Genomic DNA, 17,270 nt, shown 5'->3' on the forward strand with positions numbered 1-17,270 from the left:
AAAGACTTAAATAAGAATCTAGTTGTGGGAAAAAAAGAAACTACTCCACTTTTCACATCTTCATATTTTTCTCTACATCTTCACCTATTGTTTTAGTTTTGTTAGTTCATTTTTAGTTTCCCTTATATGGAGATTGAAGATCTCCATCTTTCCCCCCTCTTCTTAAACATCATCCCCATTTATTAGATGATTCTTTGTTGTTTATCTTAATAAAAACTTAGAAAATATGATTATTTGAATCCACCAGACGTGCTTCCCTGTGTTATGATCATCACTGAATTAATAGGAAATAAATATCTCCTATCATGTCCAAGTGAGAACATCGTATTCACTCTAGGGAACAATGAAGTATTAATTCAAATCCTTCTATTCCTTTTAATCCTTCATTATCCATCCAAGTAGATGGATTATTGGAAATCCCTCTATCACCTTTCATTCTTGTGCTTGCATCAGGGGAAATTAAATTCCACTTAGATGTCTGAATGATCCCATTCTCAAAAATCTCCCTTTATTTCACATGCTATAGTTAATCCCCATACCACAAACCCTAAATTCACCCTTTCCAATACTTCGTAAATTGTCCTACCCCCTAGTCTTTAAACAATGCATCATCTAGCTCCTTCAGGTTATTGGCTTACTGGAATGGTGAGGATCCTATTAGAAGTAGTAATTTTTCTTTTGTTGTACTTATTTATTTATTTGGGATAAACCAAGATATCCCTTATGTATTTTTATCCTCTATTCCAAGCCTGAGGACATGTCACTTTCTTTTCCTCTTGACCATGTGTTAGGACATGTCATTTTTTATAATTCCTTTATTAAGGAAAATGGTTTATTCCTCCTCAAAAGGATTATGACACTTTGCACACACACACACACACACACACACACACACACACTCTTTTGTGAATGTGGAAGTCATTCACTTGGGAGCTACTGCTGACACAAAAATTTACACCCATTCTTGAGGTATAATCTTCAAGCAACCTCTTGTAGCATGGAAATAACCTCCAAGTATGGAACTTGTGCTCTGAGGTTGAATATCTAGAGAAGGTCATCTTCCTTACAATTAGGATGCACCTAAACTAAAATTGTAATGGAAAAGGAGAAGGAATGCATAAAAGTAAATTTATGAAAGAGAAAGGGGGTGATGCACTAGATCTAATCATGGTTACTACCTCTACCTATAACTGTCAAAAAATGAAATACTAATAGGGGGCCAAATAAGAATTTCAAAAATGTTTTCTCAATTACGAATATTATTAACGAACTTATAACTTCCATATGAAAGTAAAATGATTAAGTTGAATAGTAAACACAACGATAAAGTAATGCATCACATAACACTGTATTTTGTTAACTAGGGAAACCATGGCCAAGGGAAATCCTCAATGGGGGTGGTACCCACAAAATGATCTACTATTCAAAAGTATCTTGTGAAATATATTGACCCTGTTAGGAGTATATCACATCTATATAGTGTCTCGTTCCTTTTTACAAGACTAGGCCTTGTTACAAGCTTGAAACCTATTAGGATTTGTTATTAAAATCATGAAAAGTATGCAAGGTGAGCCTATTTCCCAAACATGCAATGTATAATAATGTTGGATACTATGATTGGAACAATTATTATGTTGTCATTGATGTCAAAACTTACTACTAAGATAGTTTAGTAACTAATTTGAGTTCCATATCTAGATGATTGATGAAGAGGATTTGAGATTTTGGACATAAAAATAGAACCTAGAGGAAAGGTTGAGTTATGAGAAGAAACTACAATGGCCATTTGATTATTTATACTTTAACAAGATAAAGTGATTGCCTAAATATGCTACAAGTGAAGAAGATAGTTGTACTGAAGCCTTGAAGATGTGATCAAAGATTGACCAAATACATAGGCTTGACTGAGCAACAAAAAGAAGATTAAGGAACTTGAAGTGTATGTTGAGTGATGCTAGTGTCGACTAGGCCCTACTATAAGTTGACTAAAATTAGTGTTGACTAAGCATCAGTATTGACCAACTATCAGTATATGTGTTGAATAGAATGTTGGTAGTGATTGAGTAATACAGTGATGATTGAGTGTCATAATATAGTGTTGGCCAACAGACAACATTTTGATAGTTTATGAGAAAATCATTATTTCTAGCCAACAGAGTTGATTTATTGGAATATGTAAAGTGTGTTAAAGATAAGGATGGATAACCTAGAACATTTAAATGAGGGAAATTATTTTTTCATGTTTCTATGTAGGGATTCAAGGATAAGTTTAAAGAATTTTCTAGAAGAGAAAAGATGAGACAAAATATTGGAAGGATTCAATGAACGTAACCTAAACCTAAGATCTATGGTGGTGTTTAAGAGGAAAAAGATTAGTATTACCTATTTAAGGAGGTGTAAGGGATAACTTTAATTTTTTTTGAGGTCAGCAGAGCTAGTAAAGAACTAATTAAGGTTAGAGTGGTTGTTGATGCTATTGATTGGCAAATTTAAGAATAAGGCTAAGAAATGAGAAGAGGTGAAGAGTGGTTGCTTGAAAGGTTTCCAAGAAAATCAAAGACTGAATGATAGTGAAGGCCATTCATTGGATCAACATGTGAGCTGAAATGTGATTTGTATTTGCAAAGTGAGTATATTTGTCAAATCAAAATCTATTTTTACTTTCTAACAATTATATGAGTATTGAAATCCTTTAATCAAGGTGACCTAATAGTCATATGTAAATCCTTTAACCAAGTTGGCATTCTAATAGAATATTCTAAAGTTCTCTAACAAGGCCACTCCTAACATGATGATTTAATATTTTAACAAGCTCATATTTAACAATGTGTTCTTTAAACTTTTATAAGGTTGGCTCCTAACAAAGCTCACTCTAGAAGAGTGAAAATATTGGAGACATGTTGCTAGTGGTTTTCCCAAATTGGGTTTCCACTATTGGAAATATGAGAGGAGTAACTGAGAGGGGAGGGGTGAATCAATTACACCAAAATAAATCCTAGATCCCTTAGATGTTAGTACAAGATAAACTCAAAAAATTAAACACTGTTGTTACTTGACAAACACACATAAAATGTTGTAACTCGATAAACACTAAAAATGCTCGACAAATACTTAACATGAAAATCTTAATATGTTAGCTATGATTACCATTACTTTAATATATTTGCAAACATAATGAAATAGCATGAATAGATTTAAAACCAAGATTTAATGTGGAAACCCAATTTGGGAAAAACCACCAATTGCAACTATTTACTGATTTTCACTCTTCTGAAGTGAGATCTATTAGGAGCCAACCTTGTTAAAGGTTACAAAACACACTGTTAGGTGTGAACCTATTAGAAGATTTAATCATCCTATTAGGAGTGGCCATGTTAGAGGTCTTTAGAAACTTCAATAGAAATGTCACCTTATTAGAGGATTTACAAATAATTGCTAAGCCAACTCTATTAAGAGATTTAGATCACTACTACAATGGTTAGAGAGTAACAATGACATGGCCTAATTTGGATGTAACTAAATTGCTGATTACAGGTCTTGATTCTGGCTTGTATACTTGATCCTTCTTAATCAAATATGTCCTTTTAGCTCCACAAGGATATTTTGCTTATCCTTCTGATTCACTTCCTCTTAGCATCATCAAATCTTCAATTGTCTTCCATGCATTTTTACTTACACTTTCTAAATCTCAACTTGACCTTATATTTATATCTTTTCTATAGTCAAGTCAGCTGGAATATAACTTATAATAATTAATATTCATCTCCTTAGTCAGTTAGAACCAACATACAAATCAATTGAACTTAATATGCCAAAATAAGGTAATCCTTTGTTAGTCGACCCTACTCCATAGACACTAACATAGAAATGATTTTCCCTTGTTAATTGAGTGAGCTTGGTGAACATTGCATACTCGTAAAGTTCCTTTGGTAATCAAGTGAGCTCAGTTAACACTGGTTCCATCCAAAATTTTTAATAGAGTGAGCTTGGTTAACACTCATCTTTCATAAACTTCCCTTTGGCACCTAAGTGAACTTGATAGACATTGTCTTCTAAACTGGGAAAACTTTGGAACACTCAGTAGGTACAAAAAAACATCTTCAATGCCCAAGTGAGATCGACATATACTGACTAATAATGATGTGACATTTTGTGTAATATCAAAGACAATACATAATTAATCAATTATTTCAACAATCTCCCTCTTTGGCATTGATGGAAACACAACATGCCATTATACAATGAAAATTTTAGAGCAAGAATAAAGTAAGTAATTATCCTTTGTTTCATTCTAATTTTCATCCATGAGAACTCCCTCTATCAGTGTGAAATCTTTCTACCTTTAGTTTCTCCCTCTATTAGAAAACTTCTATCTACTACAACTTCTTCTAATAGAAAATTTTTCCTTTGATATCAAACTAAGTTCAATCTCCCTCTTTGACATCTCTTCTCTTTACAAAATTTCTATGAGATATGATAGCAAACTTCTCCCTCTTTGACATATCATGCAAAATTAAATATTTAGGGAATATCAGTGTCCCTAGAATACTAATTCATTTGTAATATGCCCTTGTCAATATTGCACCAACTAATTGATCTTCTAGTTGATCCATCACTAAACTTCATTTAGTGAGCTTCAGATAAGGGAATGACCCCTAGCTTACCTCTTAGATAGAGAAATGCATCCTTAGGTAATGGCTTGATGAATATGTCTGCAATTTGTTCTTTTGTATTCACATATTCCAATCTAACTTCTTTATCTTGTACCAATTCTCTCAAGAAATGATATTTTATAGCAATGTGTTTTGTTTTGGTATGCATCACTAGATTCTTTGATATATTTATTGCACTAGTGTTATCACAATATATGACTACTGGATCCTTGATCTTTGTCTTCATACCTGCCAATAGTTGTTTGAACCAAATAATATTAGAACAATTGACTGCTACTGCTACATATTCTACCTCTGCTACGGACTGAGAGATACAATTTTGTTTCTTGCTTGTCCAAGACACTAGTCTTTTACTAAGAAATAATTCTCCACCATTAATGCTTTTTCTATCATCAATACTTCCTACCCAATCAGCATATGTGAATACTTTTAAATCCAAATTGCCTCCTATTTTGTACCATAAACCATATTCTTCAGTACCTTTCAAATATCTCATGATTATTTTGACTGCCATCATGTGATTTTCTTTGGTATTTTCTGAGAATCTTGCCACCATACCGACTTCTAATGCATTATTAGGCCCTGTATGTGTATACACTAATATGTTAGCAAGAAACACTAATCTATTAAGAGAACAAAGCATTAACTAACAAAGATTAATATAGCATATATGAGAGACAAAGTGAAACCCTCAAATGAGAATATGAGCCATAGAATGGCTCTCCCAATGAGGATGGTCACTTGATTTAGGGATAAGTCTAAGTAAAGGATTGGTATGTATGCTCAAACTTGCTCTATGCTTAATGGTGGGGATGAGTAAATGTCAAATTGGTAGCTTTGTGAGCTCTCATTTTGGCATTATAAGGGTATGGTTGATGGCTTTTGGTTCTCAAACTAGCATTATAACTTTGGCTTAAAGGTTGTGATGAAATGGCTTAGGAGGGGATTCAATTTATAGGCTAAGGGCTTGAGGGATGGAGGGTTAAGATGCAAGGAGAGATGAAAGATTAAGGAGGGCTAGGATGCACTCAAAGGGGAGCACATGGATTGTGCTTGTTTAGCACCAACCAGGGAGTGACACATGTCACAGGGTGAGTGGATGGAGGCAAGGGGATAGATGAGTCAACAAAGGAGGCTCAAGGGATAATATATTCATAAAGACCCTTCATAATGGCTTTTAAGAGAAATGAATGGGCTTGTAAGAGTCTTTATGGCCTTTGTAAGAGCATTCAAAGCTTAGTGGTTGGGATATTTTGGAGGGAGTTGAGATTGTTGACTTTGCTTGGCTTAGGAAAGTCTTAAGCTTGCTTAGGGAATGTGACAAGGTTAGGAGGGGGATTAGAGGTGACTTAGGATTAGACTAACCTTGTTAGAGATATGCAAGTGGATGGAATTCAATGAAGGTGGGTAAGTTAGTGGCTAAGCTTGGTTAGTATGGGTGGATGGGGTGGATTAGGCTAAAAAGGGGGTTTAGGATAGTTTAGGGGTTATTAGATTTGAGGGCTTTATTTATCAAATAGATTTATTTAATAAATGAGGATTTTGGAATTAGATAGAAGAATAGGATTAATTGATAAATAATAGGTTATTTGATTTATCAATTAGGACTATAGATGATTAATTAAATTAATTAGCTAGGGGATGGCAAAAGATTAACTAAATAGGAATTTAATTAATGATGGCTTTAGAGATAACTAAATAGGATTACCAAAGCGGTGTAATCAAATTTAGGTGTCTACAATATGCACTACATACTATAATTTTCCAATCATTGATCTATATGTGGTCTGATCTACCTCTTTGGAATCATCATTCTTAGAAAGTTTATATCTAATAGACATAGGTGTTCCAACTAATCTTGAGTCTTCCATTCCAAATTTCTTTAGTATTTCCTTAATATATTTAGATTAAGTAATGTAGATACCATCTTCCTTCTATTTAATTTGCAATCCAACAAAGAATTTTATCTCACCAAACATAGACACCTAAAATTCTTTACTCATTTCTTCTAAAAATGCCTTGCACAATTCATCATTTCCTATGAATAAAGTATCATCAACAAATATTTCTGTCAATACAATCTTTTTGTCTAATCCTTCTTTAATATCCAAACTACTATTATCATTTGTTCTTTGAAAATCAATTTGTCTCAAGTAGTTATGAAGTCTCTCATACCAAGCTCTGGAAGCTTTCTTGAGTCCATATAATGCCTTGTGTAATTTTCATACCATGTCCTTTTTGCTAGGATCTAGAAAACCTTCAAGTTTTTCAATGTAGACTTCCTCATCAAGAATACCATTCAAGAATGTAGATTTTACATCCATTTGATATACTTTAAATTCTCTATGTGTAGCATATTCTAGTAAAGTTCTAACACCTTCTAATCTTGCAATAGAAGTAAAAGTTTCACCATAATCAATAACTTCTTCTTGAGATTAGCCTTTACATACTAAACTTTCTTTATTTCTGGAAACTTTTCCATCTTCATCTAGCTTATTTATGATTACCCACTTTGTGCCAATTATATTTTTATCCTTGGGTCTAGTAACAAGAGTCCAAGTTTTGTTCTTCTCTATTTCTTCAATTTCTTCATTCATTTCTTGAACCCAACTTTCATTATCCAATACATCTTTAACATTTCTAGGTTCAAATTCACCAAGTAAACATGTACCTTTCAATTTGCTTCTTGTCATTGTTCCATTTGATTTGTCTCCAATGATTTGATCAGGTGCATGAGCCTTCTGACTTATCTTGTTAACATAGGTTCTTTGGATTTGGAATGGATTTCACTAATTTCATCATAAACTTCAGTATCAAACTTGGATTCCACTATCTATGACTCTGGTCCTTTAGACTCAGTTTGTACTAGCTCAGTAGCCTCTGACTATGACTCAAGACCTTTAGATTGTGACTCAAGTTGCACTATTTGCAACTCGATAATTGTTGGAGATTTTGGGGACTCAGGAGGTGAAGCCTCCTATTTACTAGATAGATTTAGAAGGGTATCAAGTTCATAGTAAACAAATCTTCTATAATCTGCAAGCTCTTTGTTGCTTTCTTCTTCACTCTTTTCAACAAACTCATCAATTCTTACATGTGCACTTTCTATAATTTTATGAGTAGAAAAATTCAAACACTTGTATGCTTTACTTCTACATGAGTATCTTAGGAATATGTCTTCATCAACTTTGACATTAAATTTACCTTTCCTAGATTCTTTAAAGATATAACATTTGCTGCCAAATACTTTCAGGTAACTTACATTAGGTTTGTAGTAATACCATATTTCATAATGGGTTTGATTTGAGTCTTTCTTCATCTGTACTCTATTCAAAATATGTACTGTAGTGCTGATTGCTTCCTTCCAATATTTGATTGCAACATTCTTTTCTATCATTAGTGTTCTTGTACAATCTATGATGGATTTGTTCCTTCTTTTAGCTATACCATTTTGTTGAGGTGTACCAAGTATTGATACTTGTCTTCTAATTCCTTTTTCAATGTAGAATTTGTTGAATTCGTTGGAGATGAATTCACCACCTCTGTCTGATCTTAAACATTTCAAATTCTTTCTAGTTTCTTTTTCTACTCTTGCCAGATACCACTTGAATTTTTGAAAAGCTTCTAATTTTTCTTCTAGATACATTACAGACATCATTCTAGAATAGTCATCAACAAAAAGAATGAAAAAATTTTCTCCACTGTAACTCTCTATTCCAATAGGTCCACATTTGTTTGTATGCACAAGCTCTAAGACTTATTCAGAATGATATTTCTTGCTTTTGAAACTAGTATTTCCCATCTTACCAATTTGATAATTTTTGCATAGATCAATATCAGGTTTCCTCAAGCTAGAAATACCTCTTACTCTTCTATGTTTACTTATCTTAACTAGGTTATCAAAGTTTACATGACATAATCTTTTGTGCCATAACCAACTTTCTTCTATTTGAGCAATAAAACATGAACTTTCACTAAGATCTAGATAGAATACGTTACCTTTTATTTTTTTTTCCAGATCCAACCAAATTTCCTTTTCCATCTAGCAGTTTGGCCTTCCCATTTGTAAATTATACCTTGAAACCAATGTTATTCAACTATGCTATACTCAATAGATTATGCTTTAGTCCTTCAACCCAATAAGAATTGTCACATATAAGTTCTTTGGTCAAATAGATACATCCTTTTCCTTTTTCTAGTTTCTTTTTCTACTCTTGCTAGATACCACTTGAATTTTTGAAAAGCTTTGAAATTTTCTTTTAGATACATTACAAACATCATTCTAGAATAGTCATCAACAAAAAGAATGAAAATTTTTCTCCACTATAACTCTCTATTCCAATAGGTCCACATAAGTCTGTATGCACAAGCTCTAAGACTTATTCAAAATGATATTTCTTGCTTTTGAAACTAGTCTTGCCCATCTTACCAATTTGACAATTTTTGCATAGACTAATATCAGGTTTCCTTAAGCTAGGAATACCTCTCACTCTTCTATGTTTACTTATCTTAACTAGGTTATCAAAGTTTACATGACATAATCTTTTGTGCCATAACCAACTTTCTTCTATCTAAGCAATAAAACATGAACTTTCACTAAGATGTAGATAGAATAGGTTATCTTTTGTTTGTTTGCTAGATCCAACCAAATTTTCTTTTCCATCTAGTAGTTTGGCCTTCCCATTCATAGATTATACCTTGAAACCAATGTTATTCAACTATGTTATACTCAACAGATTATGCTTTAGTCCTTCAACCCAATAAGCATTGTCACATATAAGTTCTTTGGTCAAATAAATACATCATTTTCCTTTTATGCAACAAATTTCATTGTTTCTAAATCTCACAGTACCACCATCATAATATTCCATGTGTTCAAACGTTGTTTTGTCTCTAGTTATATGATGTGAGTAGCCATTGTCAATAATCCATATATCATTTTTTATAACATGAGAGATAAGTGTCATCTTATCTCCTTCATCATTAGATTCATCTTTTACAACAATATATACCATTTCATCTTCACTCTTATCAGAATCTTTAGCCATAAAACAAGATTTCTTACCTTTTTCCTGGAAGTCTTTGTAATTTTTGAATTCCTTCTTTCCTTTGTACTTATTTCTTTTCTTTTCATTCCTATTTTCTTTGTTTGGGCATCTTGCAACAATGTGACCAACTTCTTCTCAAGAAAAATAGAATAGAGCAATTTTACTTTTATACTTTCCTTTGCCTTAGGAATATTTCCTTGCAAGTAGGGCTTCAACATCTTCAAGATCACTATCAAAACATTTTTCTTCTTCTTCTTGACTTACTAATTAATTGGCCTTTGATTTCTTACTCTTTTTCTTGAGTGAGAGTTTGGCTTCAAATGCAGAATCAATTCTTTTGGGACTAGGAACATAGTTATCATAGTTATTCAACTCAAAAGCTGTCAATCTTCCAACTAGAGCATCCAAAGTTATATTGCTATTTGGATCACATCTCATCTCTTGAATAGCAAACACTCTAATTGAATAGATAGGAAGAAGGCTTCTAAGCACCTTTCTTACAACTATTTTTTCATCAATGTCTCCTCCAGATGCTTTGATTGCGCTTACACTTGCTTTGATTCTTTCCACATATTTTGCAATATTTTCATCTTCTCTCATTTTCATCTGATCAAATGGACCTATGAGATTTTCTATTTTAGCTCTTCTTACATAGTCATCTCATCCATAAATGTCTTTTAGTTTGATCCACATTGGATGAGCTATAGTGTAGTCTTCTACTTCATCAAATTTGACATAACTAATAGTAGATGCAATATCAAACATCATGATGTTACGATTTTTCTTTTTAGCAATGTCTTTAATTGATAATGTTCCAATGGGAGTCTTGTATTTGATATCAAGATATGTACAACTTGAATCATTGATAGCTACTAGATTTAATCTAATAAGCCTTTTCCATGTTGCAAAGTTGTCTTGGTTCAACTTGGGAATCTCTCTTTTGTAAGACATCCTGATCTTTAGCTTAGGTCCTTGAAACATACTCTGTAAGCACTGAAAGCTCTAACACCAATTGTTGGAAATATGATAGGACTAACTAAGTGGGGAGGGATGAATTAGTTACACCAAAATAAATCCTAGATCCCTTAGATGTCAGTACAAAATAAACTCAAAAAATTGAACTTTGTTGTTGCTCAACAAACACACATAAAATATTGTAACTCAGTAAACATTGAAAATGCCCAAAAAATACTTACATGACAATTTTAATATGTTATCTATGATTACCATCAATTTAATAGATTTGAAAACATAATGAAATAGCATGAACATATTTCACACCAAGATTTAACATGGAAACCCAATTTGGGAAAAACCACCAATTGCAAATAATTACTGATTTTCACTCTTTTGAAGTGAGCCCTATTAAGAGCCAACCGTATTGAAGGTTACAAAACACACTTTTAGGTGTGACCTTATTAGAAGATTTAATCACCCTATCAGGAGTGGCCTTGTTAGAGGTCTTTAGACACTTGAATAGAAATGCCGCCTTGTTAGAGGATTTATAAATAGTTGTTAAGCCAACTCTATTCAGAGATTTAGATCACTACTACAATGGTTAGAAAGTAACAATGACATGACTTGATTTGGATGCAACTGAATTGCTAATTAAAGATCTTAATTTTGGCTTGTATACTTGATCCTTCTTGATTGAATATGTCCTTTCAGCTCCACAAGGATATTTTGCTTATCCTTTTGATTCACTTCCTCTTAGCATCATCAAATCTTCAATTGTCTTCAATGCATTTTTCCTTACACTTTCCAAATCTCAACTTGACCTTATATTTATATCTTTCCTATAGTCAAGTTGACTGGAATATAGCTTAGAATAATTAATATTCATCTCTTAGTCAGATAGAACCAACACATAAATCAATTGAACTTAATATGCCAAAATAAGAAAATCCTTTATTAGCCAATCTTGCTTGGTAGACACTAACTTAGAAACAATTTTCCCTTGTTAACTAAGTGAACTCAGTCAATACTACATACTTGCAAAGTTCCTTTGGTAACTAAGTGATCTTGTCTAATAGTGGTTCCATCCAATATTTCCTTCATTAACCGAGTGAGCTCTATTAACACTCATCTTTTTCAAACTTCCCTTGGGCACTCGAGTGAACTTGGTAGACAATGTCTTATGAACTAGGAAAACTCTAGAACACTCCATAGGTATAGAAAACTATCTTCAATTTTTGAGTGAGATCAACATATACTAACTGATAATCATGTGACATTTTGTGTAGCATCAAAGAAAATACACAATTAATGAATTATTTCAACACCTACATTAAATCCTAGTGTCAAACTTGTGTGGATGTTATTTGTTTTGACTTAAGTTTTAATGTTTACATTCTACAAGTCTATCATAATTAGTGTTGAGTTGTCATTTTGCATGATGCTTAATGGAAAGAATCCTTTCGAACTCCTCTCCTAAAAAGCTAATCTAGGATCAACTCCAAGGTTTCGAGAAATATTGTAACCTACTAGAATCCACTCAGTAGAATATAAATGTGACTGTTCACAAGGAGGCATTTTCTAGTTTTACCAATTTTGGATAAAATGTTAAATCTACTTGCTATCTCAAAAAATTAACCACATGAAAAGAAATATATTTTTCTAATTTACTATTTATAATGAATGTAGTTTTAACTATGCAACTATATGAATTCCTAAATTAACCAAGTATTTGTAAAAGAAAATAACAAAGATAGGGTAACAAGAAGTTTAAGCAAATGACTTGAAAAATAAATCCCTAGTGGACATAAGCCACGAAAACAACACATTTGTGAATTAAGCCTTTGAAAAGATCAGTAGGTAGCCAATGAAAATAGGAGTAGCACTTCCTTAATTCCATTGATGCAATCATTGATGGGAATTTAATAACCATAAGATGTTTCACTTCTCATCAATCACAAGGCCATAGAAAGTGCGCTCATGCAAGACAAAAATTTATGTAGGAACAATAGAGTGATCTCTTCTCCAACTATGTACATCATCAAATTTTGTAAACATATGGAAAACACTAGAATTAAAAGATCACTCAATCAAAATAACACAACAAAACTATTGGCTCCATTACACTCCATGAACATACATTCACAAAATATAACACACTCAGGCAAGAATAACTACACTTCGAATGAGAGAACCAATAGCATATATTATTGCACTAAAATAATGGCTTAGAATACATATTTAATTCCTCAATTTATAGGAAATATTCTCCTCAATTTGTGTTGAGACTGAGAGATCTCTTCATGCAAATATATGCTTCTAAACTAATAAAACAAATCTATTTATGTACAAATTGACTCTCTAACTAGTGCTACGTAGGACTTCACCCTTGTTTATATCATTTAATGGGTGCATAATACTTTACATATTTTGAAACAAAGAAAACATGAGAAATAAGAAGAAAAAAGGCATTAGATGATGTAGGAGTCACTAGAGATGCCAAAAATAGAAGCTCAACCTTCTCTAGAGGTTTGTAGGAGTTAAAATGTCATTAGAATGTGTTTCTGATACATGGAAACCTCTAAATTTGGAACTGCCAATTAACTATTGGTGCACCTCTAACTTCTTCAAAAACTTCTGATGCACTTTTTCATAAGTGCACCTTGCACACCTTACACACCTTGGGAGATAGGTCCAAAAAATGTTAAATTTTCCCAAGTGTCAAAACTAAAATTCTAGCTTCTAGGTTTTGTTCCCTTTGATACCAGAGTTATGTATGGATGTTTTCTCTTGAATTTCTCTATGATCTCTATCACTTGGGTTGCATTTGGAAAATTCAAAGCATCATACTTATCTTTCACTACTTTTTGATAGTTTCCCACTAAGTCTCCACAAAATCTTTGAGCTTTACATCCAACTCTAGCAATGCCTCCTCCATCTTAAATGCTTGTCTAATATCTTCACCAGTAGAAGCTTCTTCAAATATATTTTGAAACTATTTGACAATTGTTTGCGCTGATAGGAGTTTATCTCTTGACTCATCTTTAAAAAAAAATCTCTTGGGTTTGATCCTTGAGCTTGTGAATATCTACGTGTAATGTCTCTATTACTTTATTACCATCCACAATCTTCTCAATCCAATCATCTATCTTATCTAGCTCATCCCTTGTATATAGATCCATTAGCATATGATACCTCTAACCTTTTATTGATTGCAATGCTCTAAGGTCATTTCCTCAGGTATGTACCTCATCCTTTAATCCAAAATCTTGGTTTAAAATAGAAACTAGTTTCTCTACATTATTCTTCATATGGTGTAATAACTTAAGGTTCTCTTATATTATCCACACACCCTTTTCCTCAAAACTTTCTTGCCATAACTGACAAGCCTTCAAAAATGGATCCACCTATATAACTACCTTTTCTTTATCTTTTCTCTCTAAAGATGCTTCAAGAGTGGCCTCTAGATTATCTAGGTCAATAGGACTAACTAACTCATGTAGAAATCCCGTAATGATTTCATTTTTCTTTCTCAAATTTTCAGCTTCATCTTTATCTAAGTGATTAAACACTTCTTTAATTCTTGTAGTGACCATCAATTTATCCATGTCCACAATTGGCTTTCCAAGCAAGACTTCATTGATCTGATAATCATTCATGGTTAGATCTTCAATATCTACATGTAGAGGAGGAATAGCAATGTGAGAAAAAAAGTCTTGATTTTGGTCATTCATAATGAAGGCCAATGTACACACATCGCTCTTAGGTAATTCAGGATTCTTGATAGCTTCAACTAATTGTCTCATTCCCTCTTCCTTAGTACAATATAGTTTCCTTTTATTCCTAACCATCACCTCTTTTCTCAACCACCTTGGAGTAGTTTCCAATGGAGACTTATACTTGGATTAAGAGGTGTTTTTTTCTACTAGACCCTTTCCCTTATTGCTCCTCTCTGGAGTCCTTTCTTTTTATGAGGGATCTACATTAGGCATCCCTGTATCTATTGAGCCCATTGTGCTTACCTTTATATCTTGAGAAGTCTTCTAGGGTTCATATATTTTCCCCTCCTCTGATACTTCATTGACAGGTCTTTTTTGTGGCTCTTCTTCTCACATTAGTTGCACCTATTCTTCATTGATAGGAGGGAGAATAGTGGCTAAACCTTTATCCACTAAAGATAAATATTGAGCTGGTGATGGTGGGGCACCTAGAGGTCCTTTTAGAGAAGAAGGAAATTGACTCCAATCCTCTTGTGGAGGATGATTTGTTGATGTATCTATTATCTAATCACCTACCAATTTAGTACTTATAGGCATGAAATCAAAATTTGACATCTTAAGGACATCAATCCCTTTGTCCTCTTGCTCATCAATCCACTACTGTAACTCATCCTCTAGAGTTGTAACCTGAATAGGTTGTGTAGGAATGGATGGAGGCATTATAGTGTAACTCCTTCTTTGTTCTACCTTAGTAGCCCTAGCTAAATGAGTCCTCTAAATCAAGGGAAGATTATCTTGTTCATCTTGTTCATCCTCTTTAGCTCCTTTAGGAATAACTTTTGGGACTGATGAAAAAGGAATAACCTTTCTTATTACCTTTTATCTCCTTGTCCCTTTAATTGGAGTTTTCATCTTTTTCTTCTTGGGAGTTGATGAAGAGGCTTCTTCTTCTTAAACCTATGGAGACACCTCTTGTGCTTGATCTTCAAATCCCTATCCCTGTTCTGGTGGTGGCACTTGTCGATTATTTTGAGCTTGAGTGGATTCTATTTTTTGAGTTGCTTCTTGGGCTTGAGTCCTTTCAACCTTGGGCTTAGCTCGCTATGGATAAACTCTTTTCCTTTTATTATTGGCCTTCTATGCCTTGAAGTACCCAACTTCTCTATCATGTTGATACACACTCTCTAGCCTAATTGGAGATTGAGCTATGAATGTTGGTTTTGTAACCTTTGCTCCTGTACCTTTCATTGGGTGGGTTGTAGCTTGGAAAACTACTATTTGTGGAATCAAATCTAGCTTGAATGGTCTCTTAATCCATTCTTTGGTCAACTAGATGATATGCCTTGCCCTATGATTTTTATCTACATTCTCTTCTCTATCAATTTTGGCATTTATGATTGGTCAATCACATATCTTATCTCAATTATATAGGGGATCCAAAACATCTAAAGTGTCTTGTTGAACAACCTTCAATGGGACCTTTATTTTCAAGGCATTTTCTACCAATTAAATAGTCATCCTAAAATAATCCCTTACTCAGATCTCGTAGTCATCTACTACATTCATCTAGTGATCCTCTATAGAATCTTCATGTTTAAATTGTTTTCCTACCAAGAACTAGACTCTGTCAATGTTATCAAAACATGGATGAGCGGAGATAATCCTCCAAGGGATATTGATCCTAGTCTAACTCAAAAGTCATGATATCCTACTTCTGCTTGACACCAAACAATCCTATGGTGATGGGTCATACCCAAGTCTTCTTATGTTACTTCTTTACTTTGTCATATGTAGACGAGAGTTTTCATACAATCTCTAGTGAAATAAGTCTATCAAATATATACCTAGGGAGCTTGTTAGGATTTATAGTTGTACCTGCCACCCTTAAGTAAAAGAATGTCATGAATTGGATGTAGTAAGTTGTTGGAAATATAAGAGGAGTAACTAAGAGGGGAGGGGTGAATCAATTACCACAAAAATGAATCCCAAATCCCTTAGATGTCAGTACAAAATAAACTCTAAAAATTGAAATTTGTTGTTGCTCGACAAACACACATAAATTGTTGTAACTCGATAAACATTGAAATAGCTTGGCAAATATTTAACATGAAAATCTTAAGATGTTATCTATGATTACCATTACTTTATTTTAGTTGCAAACATATAAAAGAAATAGCATGAACACAAATGACACCAAGATTTAACGTGGAAACCAAATTTGGGAAAAATCACCAATTGCAACTAGTTACTGATTTTCACTCTTTTGAAGTGAGCCCTGTTAGGAGAAAACCCTGTTAAAGGTTACAAAACACATTGTTAGGTGTGACCCTATTAGAGGAGTTAATCACCCTATTAGGAGTAGCTTTTTTAGAGGTCTTTAGATACTTCAATAAAAATGTGACCTTTTTAAAGGATTTACAAAGCTACTAAGCCAACTCTATTAAGAGATTTAGATCACTGCTACAATGGTTAGAGAGTAACAATGGCATGACCTGATTTGGATGCAACTAAATTGTTGATTATAGATCTCAATTCTAGCTTGTATAATTGATCCTTCTTGATCAAATATGTCCTTTCAACTCCTTTAGGATATTTTTCTTATCCTTTTGATTCACTTCCTCTTAACATCATCAAATCTTTAATTATCTTCTATGCATTTCACACACACTCTAAGTCTTAGTCTTGACCTTATATTTATATCTTTCCTATAGTCAATTTGGCTAGAATATAACTTATAATAATCAATATTCATTTCCAAAATCAAATAGAATCAACATGCAAGTCAATTGAACTTAATATGCCAAACAAGAAAATCCTTTATTAGCTAACCATGCTTGGTAGACAATAACTCAGAAATGATTTTTCCTTGATAATTG

The sequence above is a fragment of the Cupressus sempervirens genome, chromosome 3 (assembly GCF_028749045.1).
Source record: "Cupressus sempervirens isolate cs-2001-9-10 chromosome 3, ASM2874904v1, whole genome shotgun sequence".
Classification (NCBI taxonomy): domain Eukaryota; kingdom Viridiplantae; phylum Streptophyta; class Pinopsida; order Cupressales; family Cupressaceae; genus Cupressus; species Cupressus sempervirens.